Genomic DNA, 26,903 nt, shown 5'->3' with positions numbered 1-26,903 from the left:
AATGTAGTCCTTTGTTTATTTATACTTTGTGTACTATATCATGTGACGAGTGTCAACATCGTATCGACCCGTGACCAAGAAACCGGAGGGTTTCGAAACGCGTCGGGAGTTGTTTGCCACAAACCTGATGGAATAAAAAAACGCTGTTATGAACAAAATTGGGGCTCGGCGCAATCTTTTTTGAGTAAAGGATTGATCGATTGAATAATAAGGGTCGCGTCCTTGCCGGCAGCCCGCCATCCCGTTGAGGCAGAGGATATCGCGAAACAAGTTTTGAATTCATATATATATATATATATATCAAAGTCCAATCCTCCGCGCGAATTCAGATTCCTGAGTTCAGGCCTTTCCCGGTGTGAAAGTGTCAGCGTTGCCTCAGCCAATCGAAGAGGGGCTTTTGCTACAAAAGTGGGCTGGACAACCATTTGAAATTTTGGCGGCATCTGAGGAAGTTTATAAAACGAAACGCGTCATGCCGATGGTAATGAATAAAGAGCGGATGTTCTGACAACCCGTGTGTGCTCTACTTTCTTCAACTTTGGAGGGAGAGTGGTTTGGAGATATATATATATATATATATATATATATATATATATATATATATATATATATATATATATATCAAAGTCCAATCCTCACTCCAACGAAGAATGAGGCCGACATATGCTGGGGTACACAAAAAGGATTTGTTCCCAAAAATTTGAAAAGCACTCAAGCTGCAAATGTTCAGGAAATGCTTGGCAGACGCGTTTCAGCCGGTAAGCTTTCTTCAGTGCCGGTTTCCAAACAGAGCCTCTCACCTGGGGGTCATTTGATGTCCTTAGACAGTCATAGATCAACTCTCATTGGCTGGATATCACAACCCCGCCTCTGTTTAAAAGAGGAATATTGCATCTCGTGCTTCCCTGAGTCCAGGTGCATGCTGGTCAACGTAGTCTAATGCGGGAGTCCGTAAAGTGAGGGACTTCCAAACACCTGGTGGGTAAAATGGGTAAATTCTACTGTTTATAAAAACCAACAAGGTTTAGTTCCTTTGTATCGCAAAGCAAAACATCTAGTCTAAATGTTATTTGCGTCGCGAAGAGTTTAGGTTGGCCTCCAAAGCCCCGAGAGTTAAACTTGTGACCATATCCTGAAGAAGGCCCCAGACCCGGCAGGGCTGCTACCGAGGGCCGAAACATGTTGGTAGTATAGGGAGGGTACATTTGAAACAATTATTTTCAAAAAACCCCATTGACTTCATGGTTTTTATATCATACCACAGGTACCCTAGGAATAAAATACAGATTTTGGGTATACCTGGAGGTATTTTTATATATCACCTATCTGGTTCCCTGCTTAACCAGTGTAACTTTATATAAGAACTCCCAGAACATCTTTGGTTGTACCATCTTACCTGGGTGTGGAAATACGCCTATGATGAAGCATGTCACTATTCAGTGAGTGAGGCGTCTTCTCTAATATCTTTGGATATTCCATCATATTAAGTGGTTACGGGACATACCAGTTGTTTGAAGGATCATCCGGTAAAGAATTGATCTTAGATAACTGTTTATCCTTTGGGAAAAACAGTAAAACAACGGTTGCCTATAGTGATAGCATAGTCCAAACGTGACAGCACGGAGGATTGAACGATTGTCTGTGGCGTGGGTGCATCAAATAGCCCCAGGATGGGTTTTAGGTCCCGTAGGAGACCAAAACAGGAACCTGCCACAGCCTTAGCTTGAGGTTAGAATGAGAGGGTGCTGTCCATCATCACTACCAGATTCTTAACCGTACTTTTTGGCTGGGGAGGAGTGCCTAGGGCTTTAGGCCACCATTGATTGCCCCATAGGTGGGTATCCCGACCTACCAAAAGCACTTCTGATTTTGCGGAGTTCAATTGTAAGTAATATTTAGTCATCCATTCAGAAATGGCTGTAAGGTCGCCTTGGAATTTCGCCTGGTCTTGTTTAGTATTGCTAGAGAAGGTAAATACCATTTGGGTATCATCTGTATATGATACCATAGCAATGTCCCGGGCTTTGGCCAATATGGCTAGAGGGTGGACATAAATGTTGAATAGAGTGGGGTTAAGGGCAGACCCCTGAGCGACACCACAGCCTAGAGGATGGACGTTGGAAGTGTAGGGGGGAGCAGAGAACTAGAAGGACCGAGCGGTCAGGAAGAATGCGAACCAGGCCAAGGCCTTCCCAGTGACCCCGGTCTCCTCAAGCCGATATAGCAAGATCCTGTGGGAGACCGTGGCAAAGGCCGCACTGAGGTCCATCAGGGTCAGTGCCGAGGTTCTGCCATCATCCATAGCAGACTGTAGCTGCTCTGTGACTGCCAGTAGCGCTGATTCCATGCTATGTTTAGCGCAAAAGCCGTTTTGTGACTGTTCAAGTATCTGATTAGTTTCTAAGTATTGTGTTAGTATACGATTGACATGAGACTCCATTATTTTTGCAAGGTATGGGAGCAGAAATATTGGGTGGTAATTTTCAGGCAGAGACGCATCCAGTGTAGGTTTTTTTAGAAGGGGGTGACTTTGGCATGCTTCCTGGACATAGGGACTAGAAAAGAATGTACACCAATTTCTTATATCTCATTAGTAATTTTTTGGACTTCTCCAAATTGTGGGGTTGACGTGTTTCAGCCCATAATAGAGCCTAGCCCAGGAAAAAGAAAAGAGTGTTGCTCAGGATCTCAGCTTGTCTGGGCTAGAGGTAGGAGCCATGAGGATGGAGTCCAGCTCAGATGGTGGCAGCAAAAGTGTTAGGTCCAGTAATGACCAGGGAGATGTACACACACACACACACAGACTTGGTGCCCTGCTTCAAGGATGGGGTTGGCATACACCAGCAGGTTTAGAATTGTGAGGTAAGTCCAGTGATGCGTAGTGTCCCTAAGGTGGATTGGGAACTAGCAAAGGGGATCATATTCCTTGTGGTGGGAGGGATACTCTACTGACTCTACATGAGAGGTGCAGAGAGAGGTGTTCCCCCATGGTACAGGTCCTGGTATGTGAGTGTGGAGACCGAAAAAATCACTAACACTCAAATATAGGGTCTAAGGGAATTAAAGACCTTGTGAGGGTTAAGTCCCCAGGCTGGACAATTACATTAACCAAAAAATCCAAAGGTCTGTACAACCACTACTCATCTCAAAATAGTCCAAAAATGATGAAGAAACTACAAATCAACAGATACTAACAAAGGATTACAAAATAAAGAATGAAAGAACCCTTCTGAGTGGTTGGAATCCCATCAAACACAGGAACTTGATCAAACTTATCATCTGGGTTTCCATCGTTCCATCCACATACCCTCTTGATCATAGAGGGATCAACCAGTGGAATACGTCAGGAAGGGGGTTACAGATGTAATAGGCTCAGAAAAGTCCTATCTAGTAGTGTAAGGTGGGAACTTAGTGCAGTGCAAAGTGAGTGAGCGAGTCTAAAACAGGATATATAGCAGAACAAAGTATTTTTATTCTGGTGTTTGATATACTCCTAGATTAAAAACAGTGCATCGAGGCAGTTTGAATAAATCACTGCCTGTTTATGTGTGGAGACCGACCAGAAGAGTGTGGGCTGAGTGATAGCAACAGTCAGACACTGTCTCACCAGTCTTGCAAGGATGTGGAGTACTTTCCTGAGGCACTGGATGGTTGGGTGAAAGGTAGTTTGGTTGACACCTGTGAGGAGCTGTGTAATTTGGATGCTGGAGGGCATATGTTCAGTCCCTGTTTTCCAGAGCTATGTCAACACCCAGTGGAGTGTGACCCCAGGGAACTTGCACTGGAGACAGAACTTTTGGTGGATTTCAGAGTGTCTGAAGAGGCTTTTGGGAGTGATCCTGATGGAGGTGGCTCAGGTTTTCCCCACCTAGGTGAGGTAGGGGAGGTTGGAAGTGACCCAGATAGGCCCCAGTGTAGTGGGATGGGTGAGGGGTCCTATATACCTTGTCTCTGAGGAAAGGGAGGGGGTGGGCTAAGTCCCAAGGTAACCGAGACCCCATCCCAGGGCCTGGTTGGTTACTTGAGGGTACACAAGGAAGGAGGTCTAGTCTATACCCAGAGGCCATCCCCTGAAGGGGATTCCAAAGTGTCAGGTGAGCTGTGGGGGACTGCTGAAACCAGTATTCCCCCAGTTCTGGTGTTTGGCATCACAACTTCCTGGGTGCATGAGTCCAGAGCAAGCAGTGATGGGGGACAGTCCCCAGTGGAAGGACCAGTGGGTCAGGGATTGCCCCCTTTGAGGTCAGAGCACCCCAGGACTCACCCTGGTGATGCCACATCTGGCCTGGGGGGTTCTTCATGTACTGTCAGGCGGACAGGAGGTGGGAGATCTGTACCAGGCAGACTCTCGCACAACTCAAGAGGAGTGTGTTTCCCTTGGGGGGGGTGGATGTACTCCCCCGGAAGTCCTGGATTGCCAGATACAGGTCCAGCCTAAGGGTACAGACCCGGGGTTGGAGGACCTGGTCCAGGGTGTCCCCCTGACCTGGGGTAAGGGGAAACTGTTAACAGTGCCCCTACTGGTTTGTTGTCTGAGGGTACCGCTCCATGTGGGAGGGTGCAGATCTCTAGGAAGGAGGACAGGGTGTGGGAGAGCCCACCACAGTCCCTTGTTCAGCCTCAGGGTACAAACCCTAGGCTGATGTACTAGTTGCAGGATAGCACCCCATAACTGGTGAGAGGATTGTGCAGGATGGCTGGCTCATCCGCCCTGACAATTCTAGGGCATGAGGCTACATCTCCACAGTAGAGGGTACAGGACCCCAGAAGGGAAGACTGGTGGTGGGAGAGCCCACTCCAGTCTCCAGGTCAGCTTCAGGGTACAGAACCGGAGCTGAGTAACCAGTTGCAGGAGAGCACCCCATAACGTTTGGGAGAATTAAGCAGAACACCTGCCACAGGTGCCCTGGCAATGCTGGGGTTACCACTCCATGTGGGAGGGTGAAGAGCCCCAGAGAGGGGGACAGGGTGTGGGAGAGCACATTCAAGTACCATAGCCAGTAGCAGGGTACAGATGCTGGGCTGGTGGGCCAGTGTCAGGAGGCCATACCTGACAAGGCATGAGGGAGAGTGGAGAGAGGGTACACAACACCTGGGGCTACCACCCCTCACTCTCTAACACAACAGAGGTTGGAGAGCCCTGAGAGGCAGGAGGCCTGGCTCTCATCAGTGACAGCTGTCAGTGGCGACTTTTGCTTGCTGTCTTCGTGAACAGAGGCGCCACTGGGGAGGGGACCGGAGTCACACCCCGGGGGTGGACTGGGCTACACCACTGTGTTGGCAATGTGGGTCATGTCTGCCTGCTGGGACATACCTGTGAGCAAGCTAAGGTTAGGTGCTGCACAGATGGGGACCCAAGGTGTGGAGAAGGGTTCCCCATGGGTCAGCTTAGTGGGCCCTGAGAGTATGGACAGGGGGATCCAACTGGTTTCAGCAGGGCATAGAACCAGAACATTCCCTCACTGTTTTGGGCCAGGTCTATGTTCTATCACTCTAAGCAGAGAAGTCCATCAAGGGATTGATTAGTCCACCCTGGCTTTAGGCTGGGAGGGGGTTGTGTTAGACTTGGCTTTTTCAGCGGTTTACCTCCTGACTTTTTGCTGGTTGGCCTCCTGTTTTTGACCCCGTTTCTGTTGGTTTTAGGACTCTGGGCACTTTACCACTGCTAAACAGTGCTAAAGTCCATATGCTCTACATGTAAATTGTATTTATGGATTGGTTTTCCATGATTGGCTTATTGGATTTACATTTAGGACCCTAGTACAGTGCACCGTGTGTGCCCAGGGCCTGTAAATCAAATGCTGCTACTGGGCCTGCAGCACTGTTGGTGCCACTCACACAAGCAGCCTTTCCCAGGGTTCTCAGACATGCTACTGCAGTGTCAGCACGCAGTTCTGACTGCCATGTTGACTTGGCAAGTGCACCCTTTTGCCAGGCCCTTACCTTCCCTTTTCTTACACGTAAGACACTCCTAAGGTAGGCCTAAGGTACCCCTGTGGGCAGGCTGCAGTTTATGTGAAAGGTAGGACATGTACTGGTGTGTCTGACATTTCCTGATAGTGAAATACAGTGTATTTCGTTTTTCTCTATTGAAAGGCTATCTGTCCTATAGGATAGAATGGGAGTTACTTTGCAACATCTTACATGTATGAGTTCCAATTACAACAAGATAAAGAAATGGAGGTTAGGATGCCTGAACTCAGAATGTAAAAATGCATCTTTTAGTAAAGATGATTTTTATTTTGTGTGTTTGAAAATACCCCTTTTAGAAAGTAGGTATTTTATTGCTTGGCCATCATGTGTGCCTATGCTGGGTTGTAGACTGACTATCTGGCTTTGGAGTGACAGGGTCTAAGAATGTGCATTAACTGTATTTATTTATTTTATTTATTTGAAGAGTTTTATATAGCGCTGGTTAGACCCGGAGGTATCAGAGTGCTTTACATAAGAACAAGTTCCCCACAGTTACATCAGTTACCATAGCATAAAATAACAAACATATACGAGTTACCTGGAGCATGGGGGAGGGTGGGGGAGAGGGTTCGAGACAGGGGTGTAGGAAAAAAAAAACAAGTTCAGATAGGGCTGGAAAAGGGAGTCAGCCACAGGATCACGGAGGGAGGAGGCGGGGGAGAGAAGGATACACAGCGGAGAGACGAAGAAAACCAATGTCCAATGTCCGGTTGGGTAGGTGACAGCTAAGGGGGTGAAACCAAAGTCAATCTCCGCTATAGCTGCCTAAAACCGCTCCACCGGGAATCGGCCATGTTGCTCGGACACCGCGGTCAGTAAAAGATATAAGGTTTCTGCCAGAGGGCATTGTCATAGTTCCATCGGCTGCGCCAATCCCGGTGTTCAAGTGAAAAAGCCACCCGCCTCTACCGCTAATGACACTTGAGTCGAGTTCCTTGGATGTAGGATGTTGAGGTCAAAAAAGTTCTCTTGATTCAAGTGAAAGAGGCGACACCAGGGACGCTGAGGAAGGTCTGGCGTGATTCAGATCTGCTGTTAGTCGCCATCTTAAGAACAAGCAGGTTGTCAGGCAGGCTGTGAGGCGATCATTCAAGCTGCAAGGAGCTATTGTACAAGAACAATGCTCTAGAGCCCTCTAGAAATTAAAAGGGAATCTAAGTGATCGTTTTTGTCTGATGAGCATTAGTGGGCACTCTCATTGGACCTTTTAATGTATGTGAACAAATCCGACTGATGTGTGCAGACCGATCCTCTTGCCGACTGTGGCTGCAGTGTGTGAGTTGGCTATAACATGTTAGGCAGGGTGATCTGTGGGGTTAACTGGTCCATAACGTTCATAGCGTGTATAGGGTATGTTGGTCAGTGGGGCAGGTGGTCGTACGGTTGCTTCAGCGAAGCTCTGGAGTTATTTATCAGTCACCATTTTGCTTGAGCGCTTCGATATGTCGCATTGGAATGGATCTCAGAGGACACTGCAGGTCGGGCTCCAGTGCCCCTCCCCCTCCAGCCGCAGCCATGCCATTATAAGCCGAGAGGGTAAATGAAGTTGTACAATGCGGCGAAAGCATCCATTAGGGTCAGCAGGGACTTCAAGATGAAGGCCAAGGGGTGGGGGCGTTGATTGCTGGATAGAACAGAGGTCAGTGGCATCACAGTGCATTTAATTCAGCGTCAGGCGAGTTTTCGTAGCTTCCCGGGCACCATCTTGGCATTTTCACTGGGAGGGACGTCACAGCAGATATTTCAGCGATGCTCGATCGGAGAGAGACAAAATTGGTCTCCAGGTGAGCCGCCTGCTTTACGGTTGCGGAACCTTTGTTGAGGGTGGGAAAACAATGTCGAGGAACACCGTTCAGGAGGCTGGAAGGAGGGTTCGCAACAGAGTGTCAGCTCCGAGTGGCCATGATGGGAGCTAGCTCCTCCTCAACTGTAGACAACCATTGGGGGGTCGGGTGTATCCTGCCTTTCCTGGGCGAATCAGGGCTGGGCTGAATAGATCTGGGCTGCATTCAGAGTAGTGGGAGGAGTTTCATTAACACCTGAATAGGCCGGGTCTGCATTAAGAGTGGTGGGAGGAGATTTCCCTTGCACCTGGATGGGCCGGGTCTGGCTTGGACAATGCTGTCTCCAACTCCTGGCAGGAAGCTGGACCAAAGAGGACAGAACTGGTTTGGGCTGAGCACAGACACTCTCTGCCCAAAAGAACAAAGAGAAACAGGGTATAAATTTTGGGTCACAGACCCCTGAACGATAGATTACTGCTGAAATAAGGAACCTGTCAGGAAGAAGAGCTGGAAAAGCTGTCAGAAGGAACTGCCACTTTGTTGCCTGCTCTGCTGTGTTGGCCTGGTGCCTGCTGCTTCTGACTTGGGCAGGGAAAGGCCTGAATTGTACTTTCATCCTCCTGCTGTTAGAATTTTCTCCAAGGGCTTGAAATAGAGCTTGCCTCCTGTTGAAATTCTCAGGGAGATTAAAGACTTCAGAGACCTCACTTGAATCAAGGAACCTACCAAGAAGAAGAGCTGGAAGAACTGCATGAGTAGTACTGCTCCGCTTTTGTGTTGTTGCTTTGTTGGGTTGGCCTGCAGTTGCTGCTTCTGCCTTGGGCATTGAAAGAACTGGACTAAACGTTCTCAACTTGTTGCTGAGTATCTCCAAGGGCTTGAAGTAGAGCTTGCCTCCTGTTTTGAAGACTCAGCGACCGCAAATACTTCACTGACCTCTGGGTACTGCCTCTGGAACTGTGGTTTCAGTTGCCACAGAGAGGGGAAAGCAACCAACTCCATCACTGACTCCGTCGCTGTCTCTGTGACCTGAGGGCACAGCAGAGGGCACCGCCACATCTCGCACTGCAACCCAGGTCTCAACAATAATGAAAACCACCGCCACCACCGAGCTGCTGCTTACACAATTACTTGTGGGCACCGCACCCTGCACTGCCTCGCTTCACTTCGCTGTCCTGCTCCCACCAACGCCGTCACTTCCCACTGGCTTCGACACCCGTGACCGCACTGTGGCTTGAAGGCACTGCTCATAAATCTCACAATGCACCGCCCCGTTCCACACCACAATCCAGACCAACTGATGCCAGCTTCCCGCAAGTGGCACTTTCGCCTGCACCGTGATCTGTCAGCACCGCCACAAGCACCGCCTTCACTCCTCACTGCAGCCCTGGTCTCACTGACGGTGCTGGACAACAGTCACCGAGCCACTGCCTGTACCATTCCTTGAAGGCACCGCATGCGCACTGTTACGCTTCACATCACAACTGCGACATTTGCTATGCCTAGACCGCATCAATGTGATCGGCTTCAACAAAAAGGTACTATATTTACGACTCTGCCAGCACCCCGACAGACGTGGTGAGACAGAACTGTTGGATTCTGTTGTTTTCAACACCGCTGTAGCACCGGACGGAGCTACTGACTTCCAGAAACTGCATTTTTTAGGTTATTTTTGCAAAGTGCATATTTTTAAGTACTGTATGTTGGATTTTTATCTATTTGGTCTTGTTTTGAATATATAAAGTATTGGATAGTTTTCTAAACTGGTGTGTTTCCTTTTGCATTGTTTTCACTGTGTTACTGTTGGTTATGTGCAAATGCTTTACACACTGCCTCTGAGATAAGCCTGCCTGCTCGTGTTAAGCTACCAAGGGGGTAAGCAGATGTTATTTTAGTAGCGTATCCCCCTTATCCTGACCAGCAAGAAGGGTCCCTACTTGGAGAATGATAAATAATAAGAAAACTAAAATCCTGGTGATTCGTCCGGGAAGGCCCAAGAAGCTGTCATGGGTCTTAAATTCGGAAAGTATTGTAGAAACCAATTGCTATTAGTACTTAGGAGTCCTCTTCAACAGCATTAAAGATATAAAAGCCATTTGGGCGAGCAAAAAAAGAAAGGAACCGTGCTAGCATTCGCACTTAGCTCCATCCACAAGAAATTACTTGGCCCAACCTTCGCTCCAACACTTCAGGTGACCCAGGCAAAAGTCATTTCAACTCTAACATGCGGAAGCGATGCGCTAAAAGGACTGGATTGTGGCCAATTAGATAAAATCATTGTAAAAAAGTTTAGAACTGTCTTCCAGCTACCGTCACACACTTCACCGGCACAAATCAGGCTGGAACTGGGCATCTGCAAACAATCAATGGTTAGAATGATGACTTTTCTAATGAGCTGCCACAAGCTGAGGTCGTCAAAGGAGGGCAGTCTAGCGAAACATTTATGGACCAACCTGAACACAAAACGATGGCTAGCGGGTTAAAGACCCTCAGCCTGAGCAAAGTCTGGGAGCTACATGTAAGCCAATACGAGTTCAAGAGGCTAGCAAAAACAAAAAAAAGCTCTTCACAGCAGAAGACAGGGCAAGTCTTGCAGCTAGAAGCCATGGTTGGATGACCCTCAAGACATATGATTAGTTGAAATCTCAGAGTTATTTATCATACCCCTTCTGTGCACGCACCAAGCTCCGCTTTTTTTAAATTAAGAATGGGGGTGATCCAATTGACTTGCCATCTTCCCAAATGGAAAAGAGATTGTGCCCTGCAACCATGTCGGCTTTGGGGCCATCACAGGGAAGACTTAATCCATATACTGTGCCTGTGTCCTAACCTCTTAAAGGAAAGAAGGGTTCTTCTACGGAGGGGCTGGAACAATAAGGAGGTTAGATCGTGCAGAGCTGCAGTATTGGCCTGTTTTGATCCCCTGAATACCAATCTAAATTGCGCACTGGTGAGGTTCATGGACCGCGCAGTAAAAAAACTAGAGGAGGGGATCAGCTTATCACTACCTCGGCCAGAGATGCAGACTCCTGGCTCCTCGCAATAGCTGAACAAATCCTTTTGGGGGCAGCCAGGTATGCAAAAAACTGTCGGAAACACCAAAAGAAAATGACTATCGGAAGGGGATTGGCGTATAGGCTGGTTAAATCTGGGACTTAAAAGCTACCTCAACCAGAATCACAATCGCCCCTAAGGGAACATCATCTTAGGATTTGTGGGTAGTGCACCTACAAGAAAGCTCCTACAAGTGGGAGGTCAGGTGCTTTTAACTACAGGAACCGGGGTTCTTTTTAATGAATCTAATAAGTGCTATATTTTATTTTTTGTATTTTGCAAAGGTTTTATCAAATCATGCAATAAAGTTTTCTTCTAGTACTTGGAGAAAGGTGCAAACCATTGCCAACTCAAGACCCCCATTTCTAAAAGCTGGCTTTCAATTGATATTTTATTTAACCAGCTCAATTGCCTTTGTTTATTATGCAGCTCTTTCGTAGCACCATATCCAAAAACCCACTGTAGAGAAACCAGATCCACTAGGACGTGTTTATTTATCAGGTGACTATAATTTCCATCAGAGATTCACTCCCATGTTCATGTTGATTTAATGGCAATGATTTCCCTGCAACAGATGTTACAACCATGCAAGAAATGCTTTTAAAAGAGAAACAATTGGAGTAGCACAATTTAGACACCATCCTTTACATGTTTTCAATGCACAATTATGCATTTATATGTGAACATTTAAATGCATTAATGAAATGTAACTATTGAGAATCTGAAGCTTTATAAACGCATGCACTAATGTTCTGTTTAAACATGAAGATGTATTCTGTATTTACATTTGCACTTATACTGAAAGTCCTATTTGAAAGTGTAATCATGTATGCTTTTGCTCATGTTTGCATTTGTTCTTGAGTTACTTGTGCACAAGCATAACTATCTATTTGAAATGGACCTTTAAATGTGTAGTGAAACTTAGCATGAAAAGGCTTTCATTTTGAAATGTATTTTGATTGCTTAGTGTGTTCTTTCTTTTGCAGGTGCATTCTCAAGGTTTCATTAGTTAGAGAAGAAGATTATTTTTGTATGTTTAAGTTTATTGATAGCAAGGCCTGAGAAAATAAATCTTGACAGGAAATGTGAAGTCTTAATGAGAAGATGAAGCCTCCTATTCATTGCGTTTCAAGAAAGGGGAATGCTCATGGTTGCAGTAACTGACAAAGTTTTGTGGGATGGGAAAATCAAGAGATGGTGCAAATGCACACCACAAGAAGTAAAATGATTGGTTCCTGGTGGGGCGGGAAGAGATATGATTGTTGTTGAAGTTATATTGGTTTTAATTAGTGATCACACTGTTAGAAGTCAGAGCAGATTTCCGAAGACTTTGAGGGGTAGAGAACACTCGCTTTCTTCATTCTTGCAAGTGTGAGGCTTCATGCTAAATATATTCAAATTCTAGGAGACTTTTACAGGAGTCTTCACTATAATGACACCTTGCATTTCCGAATTTCCTCGAGGAGCCACTCTACAAAGCATCCTATTTATAAATTTAGAACCTTGATTAGATGACTTTAGAACATATTTATGTTTAGGAGAGGTAATCGGAGTTTCTTTAAGAACTACCTATTTCTAATTCTTAATTTCTTTATTGCTGTAGCTGTGATTATTGCTTATCTTATCCTGCTTAGACTGAACTTTTTGTAATATTTTAGCTTCCCAACAGTAATCCTGTATCTTTTTTATATTCTATTGACATGCATATTTACTGAACTGATTATTAATTGGTAAACAAAACTACTTAACTTCAACCTCTGATTCCTGATCCTTATTGTGTGGCCAAGCGGGCTTCACGAAAGTTGAATTGTTTTATTATTGTTAACTCCCTTGGCCTCTCAGTCAACTTAAAAAGATCCATCAGATGAGAGATTGCAAACCACACACCTTGGCACCCTCTCAATAGTACCTAAAAAGTAAATATTCCAACCCAGTGGAGTATTCATGTTTTACCTAATGGTATTGGCTCATTGAGCTCTTCCTTCTGCCTCCCCCAAGCACTTCCACTGACCTGCATGAGAGACTACTTCCCAAAGAGATCCTTCTCTGTCTGCTCCTGATCATTCCCTGCTGTGTGTCACCCTATAATGTGTTAACAGTGTATGTAGTTCAAGATTAAACCCAGATTTATTGACTTTGCCAAAGCTTGCTTATTCTTACCATCTATTATTTTTCTCTTCTATAATGTCAGCCTTTTTATTACCCAAGCTGTGTTTTTGGTAAATGAATATGTAAAATTAGATATACGTGGCAACAGAACAATGTTATGGTTTAAAGTCTAATAAACAAAGTAGTCGAAATATGACGCCTTAGAATGTATTTTTCAGATGGAGTGATTTCGAAGAGGACACAGAAAGACAGAGGCATGTATGCTGTAACTGTGAAGCAAATTTAGGGCACAGTAACAGCACATGTGCATGTAAGCTGGCCGTGCCCCTGGTTCAGTTTGCACTTGACAACTTGATTCAGGACATACACAGCATCAATGGTGGTCATAGTGGATGGGTTTTACCACAAACATCTTTTATTTTGTTTTGTATTCTGGTCAGAGCTTTAAGTGGAATTAAAAAGGTTGAGGGGTGCCTCTAAAGGGGGCATGGTCAAAGAAGCAAAGCTAATTATTCTTTCCAAGATGCTTGGTCTATGTAATTAAAGACACGGTTTAAAAGAAATAAACTAAATTCTGTGCTTCCCAATGTCTGCATGCAACCAGTATTTTGGAGCCTCTATATGAGCTTTCTGTTATTGCATCTAGGCATATCTTACAATAGGGGACTTGGGTCTAAAATTAACCAGACCCATTGCCTTTGCCAATGCTTGTTAACAGCATCAGCTAAATAGGAAACAACATTGGTTTGGTTATGAATAGTTAGAATTGAAAGTGTTTCAATTCTGAAAATATGACACAATAAAATCAGCATTACCCTGGCCTGTGGAAGGGTTAGAGGCCTTCAGAGTATCTCAATCACTCCCATTCTCCTCTTCACAACATTTTGGTCACCAGTCTCACTTAGGTACTTAAGCACTAGTTGTTCACACACCTTTCTTGAATTCTCCATCTGCACATCTCATCTCTTTTCTCTTAGGCACCCTTTTACACTCTCTCCTTCTGCACGTCCTTCCTTGCATCTCCTTCTTTCACCATCCTTCTCACACACAATACACCCACAGAGCTCTAATCAGTGCATTTCCTTTTACTCTCACCTTGCTTCACTCACTTTTTCATAAGATCACAATACCATTTGAAACGTGTGCCCATTACTCAGTTTACAATGCACAGAGGCCAAGGATTGGATAAGCATGCATTCTGAGAGCCTTTATGACCCATTGACAGGAACTGTGAGAAACTCGCACTGCCATCTGCCTCTACTCCTGGGCTTTCAATTGTTGGTACCATTGAGTTGGGTAACAATAAACATCTGTTATGCAGCACCAAGATGCCTATGGGTGAACGTGCGCTTTACAGATACACATGTTATGTTATGTTATGTTATGCCCATTATAATCTCACACCCATAACATAAACCCTCCCAGACACCTAAAGGCCACTCACTTCACTGCATACACTCTACAAAAGTCATATATTGTATGAAAAGAAATCAGAAATACATCATAAAGGAATGCAAGCAACATGCAAAATGTAAATATGGACCCGATGAGTATCAATTTCAAAGTCAATTATTAATTGCTGCTGGATCTGAGACCCAGGGGGACCCGGCTCTCTGAAAGCCCTGATTGTCGTGTTAGTCTAGTTTCACATATCCCTAACGAGGTCACGGTGTTAAGTTAGGGCTAGTTTATTTGTCGTGCTCAGTTGATGGATTGTAGGTGTACAGAGTGCCATACAATGATGTGCAGAGTGAATACATTTCTTGGTGTGCTTGAGGTTCAGGGGGATGATCCAAATGTGTTCTTTTAAACTTGCAGCTGTTCTTAAGCCTGGCGACGGTAGAACTGGATGAAAGACTCGGCATTTTGACGAGCACTTACCATCTTTGAGAAAGGAGTCTGCGCCATTTATCGTGCATAGCCGGTAGAATGTGAGCTCATAAATGTGTGAAAATATAGGAGCGTTTATGAAAACTGAGCAATAGAGAACGTTTTACAGGAAAAAAAGATGACAGTTTTCTATCCATAATGCCGGCTTTGGGGTTTGAGAGAGGAGATAGAAGGATGATTTGTTCATAGGTCTTCGGAAATTGCTACCCTTCTGTATCGTTGCTACTCTGACGAAAAATGACCCTAATTCAAAGACATCCTTTGGGGGGAAACTACATGTTTACCGTAGAGCTGAAAGCTTATAAATTGCTACTGAAGACGCGCTGCCGCTCTCTGTGTGGAAGTGGAACATCCGCCTCTGATCCCGGCGCACTTTAGTCCAGAGTTTGAAACCATTGCTTCCACAAGTGGTTTAAAGCCTCATAAAAACAACAATTTGCAAAGGAGGGACTGTGGAGATGACAAAGAGAAGTACAACAAATCGATTGTCAACACCCAGCCACGTGATCCAGCCCTCTAGAGCAATTTTCGGAAAAAGCACATACATTATGGAGACGTTCAAAAAAAAGTTTGAAACCTGTGGTTGTGAGGGTGCATGACGTACTGCCGTTTAATATGTCCGCGCAGCAGGGAATCTATGGCGAGGAGTCTATTTCAGTGCAATCATTCCCGCTTCTTTTTTCTCCCATTTATTTCAAATTTAGCATTTCCCTTTCAAATGTATCAAAATTGTCTGGTATTTCTTCCTATTATCCTGAGATGCTTCAGCGCTGGTGCTTTACTGCTGGTCAGGCTGAAACACTGGCTTTCAAAGTAGCTGAGGGTAGCGTGGTTTCATTTTTGCGTTTCTATATTTACAACTGAAGGTAAATCGTTAAAGCTGTTTTGTTCTTAAAACTTTTCTAATTAGATTATACGTGCGCTCAAGAAAGTATCAGCAAATCTCTTACTAGGTAATGGTCGCACTTCCCTTTCTTACAGATTAGCGTATTTTTAGGTCTCGCCTCTAGGAGGGCATTTAGCCATCGGTCTGCTCCTTTTCAAGCACACTCGTGCTTGTGGTGGCATCCACCTTGCGGGAGCGAGCAGCGGCGCGCCTGCTAATTGGTCGCTGCTTGCTCCCTCAAGGCGGAGGCCAGCACAAGCAGGAGTGTGCTTGAAAACAGCTGCTGCTTGTTTGAGTTCAAGCATTAGTCATTCACAGTCATTAAACACAGCGGGGGCCAACGCGCATTCGCAGTCACTTTCTCTTTGTAGTCGGCTCAGGCGTTTGCAGCGTGCGCAGGGGCCATCTTTCGCGCGCTCTTGTTTAAATTTGTGGTCACATTCACTTTGTAGTCGACTCTGGCGTGCTTTCATATACTTATTTATCTTTTTTTTGTTATAATTCTCCTTTGTAACCTGTCTTACACCGTGCCTTCTCCCACCCTTCCCACCTAACTCGGGCTCTGATTTCCGCTGCACGCACACTTTAATGGATAAAACACAACTGAACTTCACATGACCAGGCTTTATAACTCCAAAACCCAAACGGGTGTGTTGCAAACAAAAGCATGCCTAATACTTGCACCGACCAGCCTGCTCGTTCCCTTAAACATCGTGTACAATTTTCCAACAGGCTTCCAAAACATAAAGTTGACGTGGCAACCTGCGTTTGGCTACAGATCACGGCTCCTACATCAAACTGGTGGCGGCGCCAGCGCTGTGTTTTTTCAGACACTTACTGCTATTGAAAATGCTAAAGCAAATCATTGTTTCCGGTGACGAAGGCTGCTGTGGGGGTCTTGCTCGCCGTCCTCCCTTCTCAGGCCCCTCTACCGGAGCTCAGCACGCCTCAGGTAACAGGCAGCCAGTTTTAGCCGAGTGCTGGTTCCGGTCACACTTTTCTTTGTCCTCCTGAGTCCCCGGTTATTTCCTGTTACTAAGTTGCTGCAGCTCGCTCTGTGCACGAAGTTGCCTCTTATGTGCACCCTGCCCTGTGGGTAATCTTGTGCGGTGGGATGCACCCTGCCAGCTACCTTTTAAAACAAGCATTGACATAGCCAATAGGTCTCGCTTTTGGGACCTTATAAGTATTTAGTTATGCAGCACAATATCCTTGGTGCAGCAACATCAACTGTTGCATGGCTAAACACTTATAAGGTCCCAAAGGCGAGACCTATTGGATTTGCCAAGGCTTGTTTGCACATGAGGCTCCGGGGGTTTATACTAAATATATCTGTGGAAACCACTTGGCATTGAGGTGAACATGTGATTTTCAACAGAACAAATATGTTATATTTTACTTTTCTTCCAAAATCTCCAGCTGAAAACACATAATAACGTTGCCAATGCAAAGCGCTCGGCGCTTTCAAATGAGTTGCCTCTAAACGCTTTGACTATGACTATTATGACTGATAGAACCAACTGGGCTCAGGCACTCAACCTTAGAAGGATAAATGGCAGACCCGGTCAAGACAGGATGAAAAGGTTTGACGGACCGCTTCTATGCAAGTCACTGCAGCCACTGCCCAGGTCACTGAGCTGTCTCGTTGGATTATATTTAAAATAGAGGGCAAATAACGAAAAGTTCAATTTATGGAAAATTCCACAAATGGCTTGCAGGGAGAGGAAATAGCGGAATAAACTCAAGATATATAGACAGAAAAAGAAAAGAAAATGCCAACAGGGACGAACGTGTGCCCGGAGGCTGCCTAGGCGTCTTACTTTCAAAGCACTGCCTGATGCCGGGGGCGGACAGGCACAAGATCACACTGGTTAATGTGTTTGCGATCTTGCGAGGAGGCCTCAAATATCAAGACACACGTGCCCATGTATACATATATGAATAGTATTAACATTTTACGCTATCCAATTGTCGAGCCTTCGAATAAGCCGCAGTTACGTCGCACGTGGCTCGCCCTTTGATGCCTTTCTGTGCGCGCGCATCCAAGCTTGATAATATTGAAAATATAATGACCGCGAATGTAGCTCACAAAACTAAATGAAAGGGCGCTTGGTGAGCGGTTTTGCTCGCACTTCTTCGTCTCCCTTCTTGGCGGCTTTAAGTGATAACTTTCACTCATATTAACCAAACCCCACCAAATTTGCATAAAAGGACAGATTACCCCACAAGTACTTTCTTTGCTGAATTTGCGTTTTCGTGGCACATATCGGATGGTAGATCGTGGCATTATAATCTGGAATTACCTGCTGAAGGTTTTAAAGAAAGCGTAAAGCGCAAGTTAGTATTTATTTATATCAATGCTGACTCATGGCATGGAAGGGGGTTCACAAAGGTCACCGTTTTTCTGCTGAAACACCCTTTATCACGATTCATTCCTGAACACAACCTGGTATAACATCCGATAACTGAACATTAGAGTAGTTTAAATAAAGTATGGGGGCGGGGCTGAAAAAACACAATTCAGGTAGAATGAGTGTGAATGCTTGTGCACCAATACGATTATTTTACTACTGAACCATATGCAATGAATGTCAAAGTGGGGTCCGCGGTGCTGTCTGTTCACAGCGCACACAGCTGGGGGTAAGCAGGGCCAGGTGCACACACTGCAGCACAGACAGGGGTTCAGCTTTAATAGCAGCATTTCAAGAGATTTACAAAGAGTTAGACTCCTCCCGAGGTTAAACAACCGAAGCGTCTTCTTGGGGAAAATAATGCAAATAAAAAGGAGATAAAAAGACGGGAGCAAACAAACAGAGACGAAGAGAAGGGCCAAATTGTAATGGAAGGAAAAATAAGCAGAATCGAAGAAGGAAGTAGAAAAGAAAGGGGTCATTAAAACTGAAGGAAAGAGAAACTAATAAAAGAAGAGGAGGGAAAATGCACAGAATGGGAGAGGAATTAGAAAATGAACAAATAGAGGAATTTAAAGGAAATAAAAGAGAAAAAAAGGGGACGGAAATTAATAGAAGAGGCAAAGAAAGGAGGAGATAAACAGAAATGAAGAAGACGGAAAGGCGAGGAAGGTAGAGGGAATACAAGAGAAATAACGAGAGTAAGAGTAAATACACAGAAGAGAGTATGATATAAAAGCGATGGGAGTGTATCAAACAGAAACACAAGCCAGTGCACAAAAAGGAAATAAAAACAAGCATTGGCCGCGCATCCGTGAAAGTGACACGGCCGTGCGGCCCGCGAAAGTGATCGCAACACGAACAAGCACTGCGGAGGAAAGACACATGGCGGCTGCGTGCGTGCACGCTCACGTGCTCGCAAGCTTTAGGCCACAGGCAGCACTTGGAAAATCCCACATACAAAATGTCTCTCCGAGCCAGCGCATGCACTGGGCTCAGCGAGACCTAAATAGCCCCAGCCAGACACCGGGGACCTGATCTGCGGTTGGGCAAGGGTCACGGCCTCAGAAAGGGAGAGCTCGCAGTGTCTTCTTCGCCTGCGGGCCTGCCTGGCTGCCTGCGGGCCTGCCAGCTCTGTATCCATTTTAGGTCACACTGAGGATACAGAGAAAAACACCCGGCGTGAGATAACTCATGACATTTCGTTCTAAAAAAAACAAGGAAGCTGCTAGCATTTAACATAGAAATGCATGTTTAGCCCCCCACCCTATAGATAAGAAGAACCCTTCCAGTAAGCATTTTTTTATTGAAAATGGTCAGGCCAAGTTTCCAACGCCCCCAGGTTGCCTGGTTTTATTGTATTTCCCATGTTCAGTTATTTAAATAGTACGATTGTTATCCACACACAGGGCCTAAGTGCGATCTGCGTAACAACACCGGAAGCATATATATGAATGCCAGTAGTGAATAAGGGGTGGGGTGAGAATGGGGGTGGTGGGAAGAAATATGTTCAAATGTAATAATGCCATGGACCATCGTTCCAGTGTGAATGTGGCCCTGTATCTTTGCTCTCATTGATTTGGGATGCATCGGGAAAGGTTGCAGGTTAAACAGTTGATTAGTGCCTGGCACCAGAACTTCAGAAGTCCTGGAGCAGAGGTGAATGCGAAGCAATGCCTGGCTCAGCACAGTGAGCAAGCGGCCACGCCATTGAGTATGATAAACCAGCCCCTGCGTTTCCGCCTACTTGCTGCATGCTTTCTGTGCAGGGTCATGCAAGGACAGCGCATCGTTTGCGTAACTCTAATTTTTCCATGATTGCCCGTTTTTAATATGGTGCAGGGCACCGGTGCTTGCCTGTCTCCCGATGCCAGCCCTTGTCCATGACAGATAGGGCAGTGACAGTGCATTCTATGCCTCAACATGGTTCACAGCATCCTCCAGGCCATTTGCTCAGGGCTTGTGTCACCTGCCTTGCCCCACCATATAATCGGATTGTGAGGGCTCATTGCATGCATAGGTCTTGCAGCCTGATAGTGTTTTGCCTGGTTTAAACTCATGGCCACGGTAAGGGGTATATTACAGCAACTGATTTGCAGAGTGTGTTGGCACATAGGTCTGAGACTCTGGATTCCCTCCCGATCTTACAGTCTGCGTTGCAAAGACACCAGGAAGGGGAGCAACACAGGCATTCTTCTCAAGTTAAGTTTACACAGATAACCTTTGTCTGCCATCTTTAGCAATTGTATGCTACTTTTGTGGTGTGCACACAACAAGAACCAGTGGAGCTGTTGTGTGCGTATTGGACTATAATGTGACGCGCAGAACCAACAAGCATTGGCATAGCCAATAGGTATCGCCTTTGGGACCTTATAAGTGTTTAGCCAAGCAACAGTTGATGTTGGTGCACCAAGGATATTGTGCTGCATAACTAAATACTTACAAGGTCCCAAAAGCGAGGCCTATTGGCTATGCCAATGCTGCCTTCCCTAATAGGCACACCTTTTAGTATATTTCGTCTTGCTTTCATTTCTCCTTTTGCACCAGGCCTGAAGCTCATTTCCTTACCACCAGTCCAGCACGGCAATACACTTACAAACACTGCCCTGGACTGGACCCACCTCGAGGTCTGCCGCCCCTTTCCTTACCACCCCCTCAGAGTGTCACTCCGCCACCACGCTTACTGGAGGGAGGGCACAGACCCTCGTCTACACTGGGCGGCAATCTAGCATAGTAAGGACCAGCCAGAAGCCTGTTCCACAGAGATATAAAAACAAGCATTGGCATAGCCAATAGGTCTCGCCTTTGGAATCTTATAAGTGTTTAGCCAAGCAACAGTTGATGTTTTTGCACCAAGGATATTGTGCTGCATAACTAAATACTTACAAGGTCCCAAAAGCGAGGCCTATTGGCTATGCCAATGCTGCCTTCCCTAATAGGCAGACCTTTTAGTATATTTCGTCTTGCTTTCATTTCTCCTTTTGCACCAGGCCTGAAACCCATTTCCTTACCACCAGTCCAGCACGGCAATACACTTACAAACACTGCCCCGGACTGGACCCACCTCGAGGTCTGCCGCCCCTTTCCTTACCACCCCCTCAGAGTGTCACTCTGCCACCACGCTTACTGGAGGGAGGGCACAGACCCTCGTCTACACTGGGCGGCAATCTAGCATAGTAAGGACCAGCCAGCAGCCTGTCCCACAGAGATATAAAAACAAGCATTGGCATTTCCAATAGGTCTCGACTTTGGAACCTTATAAGTGTTTAGCCATGCAACAGTTGATGTTGTTGCACCAATGATATTGTGCTGCATAACTAAATACTTATAAGGTCCCAAAAGCGAGACCAATTGGCTAGGCCAATGATTGTTGGAGTGTTCACTGGTTGAACGATTTGTGGGTTTGCAGTGTCCTATAGTTTGGTCAGTCCAATGTTTGTGTCATTGTGTGCTCCTACTCTAGCAAATTATGTTGTAATTTCCTGGGTGTTGTAGAGAGGGAGCTCCAACAGTGTAGGTGAAAGCCTCAGGCAGACCAGAGGGCTTAACATAGTACCCAAGTTTGGCAAGCACTTGTACTAACAAAGCAGCATATTTATGAGAGCCTTGCATGACATGTGTACATGGAAAGTGGTACATGCGTGATGCAAGGCTCTGAGTCAGATTTATGAAGCCACGAAAAGCCACTTTGGGTGGCTTTGAGTTGCCTCATAATTCTTGGTTAAGGCAATGCAGCGCAAACTTCTACATTGCCTCACTCAGTTCAAGGGAGGCATTCCATGGGCATTGCGGTGGGTGTTTCCACGCAACACCCATGATTTGGACACATTCCCAGATTTACAAGGACTTGTAAACCGTGGAATGCAGCAAAATCTTACACCTCCTGAGGTGAGGCGTAACGAGGAGAAGCATTTTTATTTCTCCCTGTTGTTAGGTCTCGCCTAGCAGCGCGCATGCGATGTCCTGTGAAACTTATTGTGGGGCTTCAAAAAGCTCACCACACCCATGCTCGTGCATGTGTGGCCTATTGCTTGCGGTTACCCACACGGGCACCATATGTTTTGAATTATCGTGCCCAGACATGCATGGGTTTGCTGCTTCTTCCCCCCCACCTCAGAGCCATGGCATCCCAGGAATGCCAGCGCCTGCTTTAAGTGACCAGAGGTGACCGAGGGGCCCCTTGCCATTACTCATAGAGCTGGAATCTGTAGTTGTTTTCTCTTCAATTTTTTGTTACCGATCCAACACGGAACCGCAAAGAGAAATAAAAGCTAATGTCCTAAGCTTTCGATGCATGCCAATGGATCGGTGCGGAAGAGACGGTGTGCTTTTCACATTGGGTCATTCACTTGATCTGTTCGGTCTGGAGTGAAGTGTCTGGCTTCTTTCTGGCAGCCTTTAATGGCTGACTATTGGCGTGAGAAATGGTGCTGGCTTTCTTTTGCTTGAACCATAGTGGAGCACAGCAGACAGCCTCCTAGACAGAGTCTAGCTGACCTTTAGCCTATGAAGCGCAAGTTTTTGCTGTTTCTGTTTGCTGTAAATGTTGATAATCTACTGTTGGTACAAAATATAATTAATATGAATGCCTTCCTAAAGCGCTGTAGATGTGGTTCTAGAGAGCGCTCCTGGCAGCTGTGCGATATGTAAATTACAGAAAGTTGTAGATTATGAGGTTACTGAATTCAGCATCCATTCTGCAATAATTGCTTAAAACAACTTTAAACAAGCATGTGCAGACCCTTAGTTGTATTACCCGCACACTGTGATTGTTTTTCGTTCTGTAGTATACTAATGACCATCTAAATAGCATTCAGGCCACAAACTGAGCAACTCTGGCATATCACATGTTATCACCTACATCAGTGGCACTCATTTAATTAGATGAGCATTAGTCTGACATTTAAATTTATGTTACACGTTGATCTCTGTGGTGCTTAGCAGAACCCTCTGAGCTACATTACCAGTTTATTTTGTTTTATCGACAGCTCATCTCTAGAGGGCCCAGATACTAAACGCCCACCCCCTCCCCGTTGTCTCTTTGATGAAGTGACAATGAAGCTGGATTTCTTTTTTTTATATCGCCATGGTGGCCACTCCCTAAGGCAGCGCAAATTTCTTCTGTTATTGGGCAGAAAAAAAGCGTTTGCAATGAAATAGGTCTCGCATTACTGAATGTTTAAGCCATGTGGCGTTGCAAATAATAATGCAACATCAATAGCTCAAACTTACAGTAATGCGAGCCCTATTGCATTGAAATGCTTGTTCCCTCTTCCTATGTGTGCTGCATTTTGCAGAACACATAGGTGCCGATTCCGATCCGGGTCGGAAAGCACTCTGACCGAGTCGGATCCGGAGTGTTTTCCGACCGAGCCGGACCCCTACAGTCCGACCGAGTGAGTACGATGCGCATGTATGATGTCGGACTCGGTTCGGTCGGACTCCCATAGAAGTCAATGGGCCAGTTGCACGGCTCGTACATGCGCTCCCATTGACTGAATGGGTACGTCTCGAACAAGTGCGCCCCCTACAGTGGGTACGCGTCAGTGCCATCTGCACCATACATGCCTGTGTTGGGGAGACCCATAGGTCTCCCCCTGTGTCTGAGTCGTAGGGCTGTAGGTGTCAGGGGGTCTGACGCAGACCCCCGAAGTCTGACTCCGGGAGCTTTTGCGAGCCGGACACTCCGGCTGCCACAGGCTGTCCGACGCGTGCATCGTACTGGCTCGGTTGTAAATCGCTTCCATTACCACGCCATGGTTAGCTTCCGACCGAGACGTACGGAGTGGTTCAGACCCAGAAACGACTCGGACGGTGAATCTCACGTAGCTCGCATCGTACTTGCTCGCTCGTACAGCTGTACGAGTAGGCCGGAAAACACGCGTACAGCTCGTAGTTTTTCCAGCCGGATCGCATTCGGTGCCCTTCCGACCTGGATCGGAATCGTACCCATAGAAAGAGGAAAACGCCTCTCCGGATTGTTTCTGTGCAGGAAGGCCCCTTTCTGCACTAAAACAATCTTGCTGGTAACACAGACACCCTTGCACCATGTATTGACGTTAGGCTGCTGAAAAATTGCACCAGAGCAGGGTGAAAGCGATCGAATGCACCTTATTGGATAAATACAGTGCATTACTGCTCTTTCAAGGTGACTTATTGCCCCACGCCAAATCCCCATGAATGAGGGCCTATCGATGTAAAATGTAATGGGAGTAACTGTACATGTGGCTACTTTAAACTACAAGGCTCCAGTCAAAATTTTAAACGTTCTGGTTTGAATATCAAATTGGTGACAATGATGGGACACAAATGAAAAGCAGTCTTTTGTAGTTACAAGTAACACATTTTATATACATATACAAAATCCACAAATAATCATTGGTGTATTCTGATCAGATTTGTGGTGTCACTGATACCACCAACAAAAAGTACTGGAATGCTCCACAAAGATTGCTCCTGACATCAAAGCATAGGGTAGTGCGAAGGGACACACAACGACACAGACATAGGTGACACAGTCTGCAGAAGTCCACACTCCTCTAGAGTTGAAAAGTGGGACAAAAAGGACACAAAGATCACCATGCAGTTCACATTATGATAAATATTACAATGATCTAGCTTTATATTTGGTAAAAGGCACAAACAACTTCTTTCTGATAGGTGGACAACATTTTATTAGCACACCAACAGTTGTCTAGTGTGTGTTTCCAAACTGTTAAACTGTTATCAAGAACGGTGCAGTACTATTGTGTTTGGTGTCATGGCTGACTTGAAAACTTGTGGTGAGTCAGAAATAAAGGCCTGCATGAAAACGACATCTGCTAAGTTATGGCCACTCTGTGACACAGCATAGGTTTGGTACATCTGCATGAATGGAAAAATCTTTTCGCCAAAAAGGGAATACAAATTTGCTGCAGTCTCTGGTATCCTGTGATGGTTTTAAGTGGTATTTAGGTGTTAATATCATATTATTATGTGTCCCATTCAGAATAGATATTTGAATTAAGAGTAGAGAAGGAATGACACACACCTGTTCATATACTCTTACAGTGAACATCTCAGGGCACATATGCTATTATTTCACTCAACGTGGGACAGCAAGATGCATTGCGTGAAAGGGAGAGAGAGCAGAAATGCTCCATATTCACAAAGAGATGGGGCATTTCTGATTTCTCCTTGCACTGGCAGACTGGGTGCTGCCTAACACCAACACAGCCAACCTTGCACTTTTGTGCGTTACAAACAGGTTTGTTTTTGTGCAGGAAGGGAAAACTTCCTGCACAAAAACAATCCTTGGTGGGAGAATGCAGCACACATTGAAAGAGGAAGTAACAAGAAAAAATAAAGATATCTCTCCTCATTACACCTCTGTCTAGGAGGCGCACCATTTTGGTGAAAACCCAGGTTTACAATTTGTGCAAATCTGGGTTTGTGTCAAAAGACATGGGTGAAAGCATGGGAATGCCCATGCTCCACTCTTGTTACGATTGCCCTATGCACTGCATTGTGTTACTTTGTATTCACTAAATCATGCAAAGACAGGCAAAGTGGCTTTGTGTGGCTTAGTAACTGGCAAACATCATTTTGCTTTGAGGCTGCACCATAAAAGTGACACAACCCAGACATATAAAATCATAGTACATCTTGGCACAGATGTGTAAAATGTGTACGGTTCTTTATTAATTTATGTATTTGAAAAATAATTTTTGTAAGGGTTGAACTCAAAATACATGTAGTGTCACTAGTAGGGCAAATGATTTGTGCAGGGAAGAACAGTTTATGTTTATGTGAAAATATCAGGACCGTTTCTCCAAATTATTCAATTTGATAAGAACATGCTGTGTATCATTATAGAGTTAAGTAAAGGTGTCACAATGTTTTGTCATTGGTGAAAATGTCCACAGAGGATATCAAGTATTGCTGGCAGCACTAGTTCCTCTGGCTTTTCACCATAATGTTGAGTTTTGCTTCACTGAGTTAACACTCACGTATTAAATTCAAAGACTATCATCTTCATAGACCCACTCAGGTGAATTCTCTCCCCTGCAAAAAAATCCCATGCTGTTGCCATACATTGGCAGTTTTTCTAAGTAAGTTAACCTGTTCGCTGTGGCGCAAATTCCGCCGCAGCGTGCTGAACATTCCAATCGCGGGCGTGGTCATGACGGCTCCGGGCCGTCGTCCGCACACGCCCACCGTGACTCATGACGGCCGGGAGCCGTCATGAGCATGGAAGAGGTTAAGAAGTACGCTATTTTTTCTTATTGTTAAGTGGAATTTGGTCTTCTTTTTGAAACATACTGCAAGGTGGGCAGGATAGAGGAGAATCAGTGGAGGGTTATTTATTTTAATTTTAATTTTAAATGTTTTATATAGCGCTGGCTAGACCCGGAGGTATCAGAGCACTTTACATGAGTATCAGACCATAGTTGCAGGTTACATCGTTACAAAGGTTACACAGTTATTAGAGCATGGTAACATAGTTACATGTAAGGTCGAGACAAACAAGAAGGACATATACGTAAGGGAAAAAGCAGGCAAGGGGAGAGATTCAGGGGAGGGGGTAGGAGCAGGGGAAGTAGACAGAGAATGGAGGAGAGAAAGAGGAGAGGAGGGTGAGAGACACAGCATGGAAAGAGGAGGGGAGGGTGACGGGACACAAACCGGTAGATGAGTCAAAGCTGCGTCCAAAGTCCGGTAAACTGTGGTCCCAGGGGATGTGGTATCATTTCCCTATCTCTGTTGCGAGTGGTTCCCTATATGCAGTGGACTCTCTCAGAGGGGTCTCTGAGACTC

This window comes from Triturus cristatus, chromosome 4_1, assembly GCF_964204655.1.
Source record: "Triturus cristatus chromosome 4_1, aTriCri1.1, whole genome shotgun sequence".
In the NCBI taxonomy this organism is placed as follows: domain Eukaryota; kingdom Metazoa; phylum Chordata; class Amphibia; order Caudata; family Salamandridae; genus Triturus; species Triturus cristatus.
The sequence above is the reverse complement of the archived record's forward strand: the minus strand, read 5'-3'. Positions refer to the sequence as shown.